A 6,000-nucleotide genomic window follows, 5' to 3' on the forward strand; every position below is an offset into this window, starting at 1 on the left:
GTCCCTGGCCCTCAAGACCTTTCTAGGTCATCTCTTGGCAGAAGCATCCTTTTTTTTTTTTTTTTTTCTTTTTCTGTAATGCAGATATGGGTCCTTAAGACTACAGACCAACTTCAAACCTGGTAAGTCAAGTTCTGTTTCCTGAAGGGCATAGGTTAAGACAGGACTTAGATTCAGATACACTTTCTTAAAGGCAACTAGATGATTTGTTTATGAGATTTATATTTTTATTAATACCACAAAAGGTATTTACAGCTTCAATTGAGATATAGCTAAATGTTGGGATCAATCAGTAATATAAGGATCCTACGTTAAAAGCCCTACAGTCGTTAGAGTCCAAAATATGTGTGTTTGTGTGTGTGCATGTGCATGTGGGTGTGTAAGCTGTGGAAAGAGCTTTGGAAGAGTGTCAGGGAAAGCTCCATCAAAAAGGAAATGCTCAGAAAAAAAGAAAAAAAAAGAAAAAACAAAGAACAAAACAAAACAAAAAGGTGATGATCAAACTGAATCTTCATGGGAGAAAAACAGAAAATCACTAGGTAGATAACTTCACTTGGCAGATCTGGAGACATGAAGGAGCCTGGTGGGTTTAGGGAAGAGTAAATGCTTAGTTTGGTCGAAGCACAGGGTATATTTATGTGATGAAGGGAAAGTTGGGAAGATGGCAGGAAGGAAATGATAAAGGATGAGCTGGAAAAGTAGGCAGGAGTTTCTGGATCTTGATGAATCAAATACTGGTCTAGGGAGTATGAACTTTATCTCGAAGGTGAGGAGGAACCATGGAAGGATTTTAAACCGAAGAGTGATGCACTCTGATTTGTGATTTTAAAAGATAACTGATGGTGGAATGTTGGTGAACTGGAGGCAGGGAGATTGCCTGGGAAGCCATTTCAGAAGTCTAGGCAACCATGGGTAAAACGTCGTGACCATAAACACGGAACAGGAGAGGATCAACAAGAGATCCTTAGGAGTGGGCATGGATCCAGCCTGGCAGTGACAGGACAGATGTGGTGGATGACTATAGAGATGAAGGAGGCTAAGGAAGCCCGCGGTTTCCTGCTCAGGCACTTGGGTAAAGTAATTTGATATATTTGAGCCATCTGGGTGAGCTTTGTGGCATTAAGCAAAAGATGAGTGCTAATATTACAATTTGGGAGTTCATGTTGTGGCTCAGTGGTAGTGAACCTGACTAGTATCCATGAGGATGCGGGTTCAATCCCCAGCCCTCTTCAGTGAGTTAAAAATCCGGTATTGCGGTAAGCTATGGTGTATTTTGCAGACGCAGCTTGGATCCCATGTGGCTGTGGAGGAGGCTGGCAGCTGCAGCTCCTATTAGATACCTAGCCTGGGAACTTTCATATGCCATGGGTGAAGCCCCCTCCCCCCAAAAAAATTAGCATTTGACATATCTGTCAGTCAGCTCTGGGAGTCCCAAAAGAGGTAGGATGTTGTGAAAGAGAGACGATATCAGATTAGTGCTTGGAATAGTTAAGTATAAAACTGGATGCCAGTGGCATGAAGGACAGTCAAGGGCCTTCTCGAGGGAAGGCCAACTAAATATAGCTCAGCGGGCTGGGCTGGCTGAACTGACTGGCCCATGTATTCTGGCCAGGTGTGGGCACCAACCCTGTGAGAAGGGTGGGTCCCCAGATGACCTTGGCCTATAGTTAGCTCTCACCATCAGCTGCGGCTGGTTTCCAAAGTAGGAGCAACAGCAGCTGACAGCTTTGGAAGCGTATTTTCTTCTCTGTAAAGAAAAAGTGCTTATAAGCCATACATTTCCCTAGTAGCTACTCTTCCTGGTTTGGCAAAGGGCTTCTGTGGTGGAAAATAAGCCCGCAAAGCCATTTGAAAAAAATCACCTTTCTCAAATCAAAATACCTTGGGTAATTTAGGAGAATACAAAGTGTAAGTTCTACCCCTGGAAAATAGGTCAAAGAAATGCCTGCTTGCATGCTTTGGTTTATACTGAATCCCCCCTCCCCTCACTGTCCCACATATCACAATAAAAGTAAGTTAGAATGTAAGGATTCAAAGGCAGGGAAGGAATCTAAACCTAACAGAGTAGGAGTCAATGTCCCCTTTGGGGAACTGATGTTGGAATACAAGAATCTAACTTTGAGACTCTTAGATAAAAAATTCCTGCAATCACTTAATGTTCATGTCAAAACATCTGCTGGTAAGTTTGCTTCAGTGTATGGTAACTGGGAAAAATAGAGGACTGCAATCCTATTTTTTTGTTTGTTCGTAAATTGAGCTTTAGTTTCTGTACTTCATTCAGGAAACACTAGAGGGAGTGAGTCAGATGGAGGAAAAGGCTACCAGGAGACTGAACGGGAGTAAGAGACACGGCTGGGGAGGAAGACATTTCTCCATTTCACTGAGACACAGAATTTTACTTAGGTAGATGCTCATCTTTATACTGTCACCAAGTGACTTTATGTTTGAAACCCAGTACTCAAAAACTGTGATCTGCTGAGCCCGTTCAGAATCCAAAACAGGAAAGAACCACCATGATTTTCTGACCAGAATCTATATTCTTGTCCGTTTTAGGCATCTTGAAAGCCAATATGATATAGTGATATAGCTCTCTCTGTGACACATTAGAAGACACATTATTTGGATGAATAACCTTTCACAGATATTTGATTTGTGTGTGTGTGCATGGCACTGATACCTCCACGCTCTCAAGTGAATAGTAATGCTACATAAGTGAACAGTGACGACACCAGGCATTTTCAGATACATGTAAGAATCCAGCGTGCTCTTTGTAGATATCCTAGATTAGAAATTTCCCCTCTTAGCTGTCTCCATAGTTCTCATGAATTAGCTCTACAGTTAAACATCATTTCACAATCAGAAACACTGAGGTTAACTGGTCCATTGGAATGGAAGTGTCACTGAGAACTGACATTTATTTTTCTTGTTTAAATATCCAGTTCCTCGGTTCTGTGCCTCTTGCAAATGCCAAAAGAGCCAGAGAGGGCTAGACTCAAAGCACCTAATTTTAAGTTGTAACAATTACTCACTCTAATCCGGAACAAATATCTTAAGAAGCTTCTTAAGAAACCAAACAACTGAATGTTAAAGTATTTTAATGAGTGACAAAATCATAATTCTATGAACTCTTGTCCTTAAACGCTAGCGGAGTTTTGAAGTACAATGGTTAAAAGTGTGTGTGAATTTCAATATAAGAAACAGCACAAGAAAGCATGCTAAGTTAATAAGGATCTGCCCTTTTACAAACAATGGGGTCAGTCTCACCTGGATGTTAATATCAAGAGAGTAGAAATAACATGATAAACTTTCTAAGGCGGCATCTGCTGGAAACGATCAATTATACTGACGAGGAAAACTTAGCTCCGAAATTTGGGTTTGCTTTTGTTAGTCATGCATTATCCTACTTACCTCTCAGGGCAGACTTTTAATTTCAGAAAGTGCTGAGATGCGTTACTGCACCCGTTATCAAAAGTCTTTGGCAGAAATAGCGTTTATCCTTGTTGTGGTAATGAACAGATTTAAAACATTCTGGTGTCACCACTCCTGAAAAAGCACATTCATTTGAATATTTCTTCCACAAACATAGAGAAATAGTTCATGAAGCCACATGGGTGGAGAACACTGTGGAGAGATATTGCTGATGAATGACAGAACGGCTGGGTGATTTACACGAAACCCCAAGTGTTCGTATGAGGATAGGTTAGGTTTAGATTGACGAGCAAATGTGTAACCAGCCTTCTGGCTGACAAATGGCAGAACTATGCCAGCAAGTTAGCTTCTCTGGAGGGAGACCAAAAGTAAGGCGGGAGGATCAAATTCATTCCATAAAGGACATTCAAACCTAATGGATGGCAGGGTGGCTGGGATATTAAACACATATAGATTTTAATATCCCAAAATAGAACTGGGGCGAATTTAGAGTTGAGCTGTCACCAAAGCCAATGACCAAACTCCTATCAAATTTTCCCTCTATTGACTCACAGATACAGAGAACAGACTTGTGGTTGCCAAGAGGGAGGGAGGGTGGGGGAGGGAAGGAATGGGAGTTTGGGATTAGCAGAGGCAAACTCTTCCATATAGAATAGATAAACAAGGTCCTACTGTACAGCACAGGGAAATATATTCAAAATCCTCTAATAAACCATAATAGAAAAGAATATGAAAATAATGTCTGTATAACTGAATCACTTTGCTGTACACCAGAAACCACCACATTGTAAATCAACCATACTTCAATTAAAAAAATTAAAAAAAAAAAATCCACTCCCTCCCTGTATTGTGTGGGTTTATATTTACATTCCTTTAGAAAGCTCCTGCTATTTTCAAAATAAGTCTATTTTTACTGGCAGCCTTGGCTTAAAGTTGTTAGCCTCTTAAAATAGTTTGTTTGGGTCAACTAGAAAATGGAAATAAAACTGATGAGATTAGTATCCAAATGACTCCAAGCACTAAATTGTCTAGATTGGATTTGATGTATTGTGGTTGGGAACAAATGAGGTCAAAGACATCCACACAGTTTTTGCAAAGAAAGATGGAGTGTTTGGACCACTTTCTTCCTCTGTGGCTGAGCTGAATGTTCAGGGCTTTGGGTCTGCCTTCTAGAGAAGTGGTAGATAGTAACGCCAGGTACTGCGCCAGGTCCCCTGCTCAGTGCTTGAAGTGCATTATCTCATTTAATTCCTACCATCACAGTGGGAGTGGGTTCATGATCTTGCTTTATAGATGAGCCTGACTTTCCAAGGTCGCACAGCAGTAAGTGACAGAGTTAGGATGAAAACTCCAGTCTGACTCCAAAGCACTTTCCATCACACTACACTGCTTCTTAAACATCCAATGAACAGTACTGGTGGTGTTTGGCAGACAGCAAGCCCTGTGCTACTTGAATAGTGTAGAAGCCAGAGCAGCAGAGAGATAGGAGTCTGAATCCTGACTCTACCATTTACTGGCTGTGTGATCTCAGAAAAATTCCTAACCTCTCTGAACTGTCTCTTCATCTGTAAAGAATGTGTATCTTGTGCATGGTGGATATTAATATCATTCATTGCTAAACCTTCAGTGATTCCATGAGCCTTCGGGGGGCTTTTCATTCCCTGTAATTGAGGTACACATTTGTTCTTTTGCTTTTTAGGTGAACTCAGATGCGAAGAAACACTTCTATTTGAAATTCAAGGGTCCAGTTAATTTCTGCCCTAGAGGTATTATCCCTTCTCTGCAAAATCCTCCTCTTCTCTGGGTTGCCCCAACACAGGCTATCTTCTACTTCTCCAGGGGACAACCCCACTGGGTGATGAGCCTGGTGCTCTGTTCTCAAGTGAGCCATGGAGAGGCCTGTAGGACATGCAGGAAAGACAATATAATTGTGTACAATGTTATTACAAAAAGCAACCATTGAAGGTGGCTTTCATCTGAAGGCAGTACTACTTCCAATGCTTAGAGAACAAAATATTCATGTAGTTGCTTATTTGGGATGCTTTATTTTAGTTCTATGAATTAATGAGGTTTTATTTATTGTCTTTCCCTCTATATACATAACTCACTACGATATGCTGACGAGCTTTTTCTGCTCATCACACTTCAAGCTCAACCCATCCCACCCCCGCCTGGTGTTGGACTCACACCCATTTTCCTGTTGATGGAAACGTATACATTGGCTCCCCTGCCATGAGCAGTCACCACCCACTGCTCACTGCTGGCATTCTTCAGGATCAAGTGACATGGCCTGGCTGTGTGTGGGGAGCAATGCTGGAAAATTCCTTTGATGTTGCGCCTTGTGACACTCAATGACTTAATCCAAGCTTTTGCTATTCGACCAAATGCCAAATGTGCTAGTTCCTTAATATCTATGATCTTACAGATGGCAGGATGGAAAAAGAAGAGTAAACTACAGGAAAAAATATTTCAAAACTATTTTGCAGGACTAATTAAGTTAAAGCTTGGGTTCATTGATTGAGCAGAGAGTTCTAGTTATCTCAGAGCTACTGTATAATACTTTAAAATTTC

At 41.1% G+C, this 6,000-nt stretch overlaps 1 protein-coding gene across 1 annotated transcript in view; it reads right to left on the reverse strand.

The window, feature by feature from the left end:
* The window catches only part of ITGB6 (integrin subunit beta 6), a 128,168-nt gene extending 124,487 nt beyond the window's left edge, over positions 1–3,681 (reverse strand). Inside the window, exon 1 of the mRNA XM_047772714.1 lies at positions 3,409–3,681. The gene's annotated coding sequence lies outside the window, so the exon portion shown is untranslated. The remainder of the gene's footprint in view (positions 1–3,408) is intronic.
* Positions 3,682–6,000: the final 2,319 nt, after the last annotated feature.

The sequence above is a fragment of the Phacochoerus africanus genome, chromosome 3 (genome assembly GCF_016906955.1).
Source record: "Phacochoerus africanus isolate WHEZ1 chromosome 3, ROS_Pafr_v1, whole genome shotgun sequence".
Lineage (NCBI taxonomy): Eukaryota > Metazoa > Chordata > Mammalia > Artiodactyla > Suidae > Phacochoerus > Phacochoerus africanus.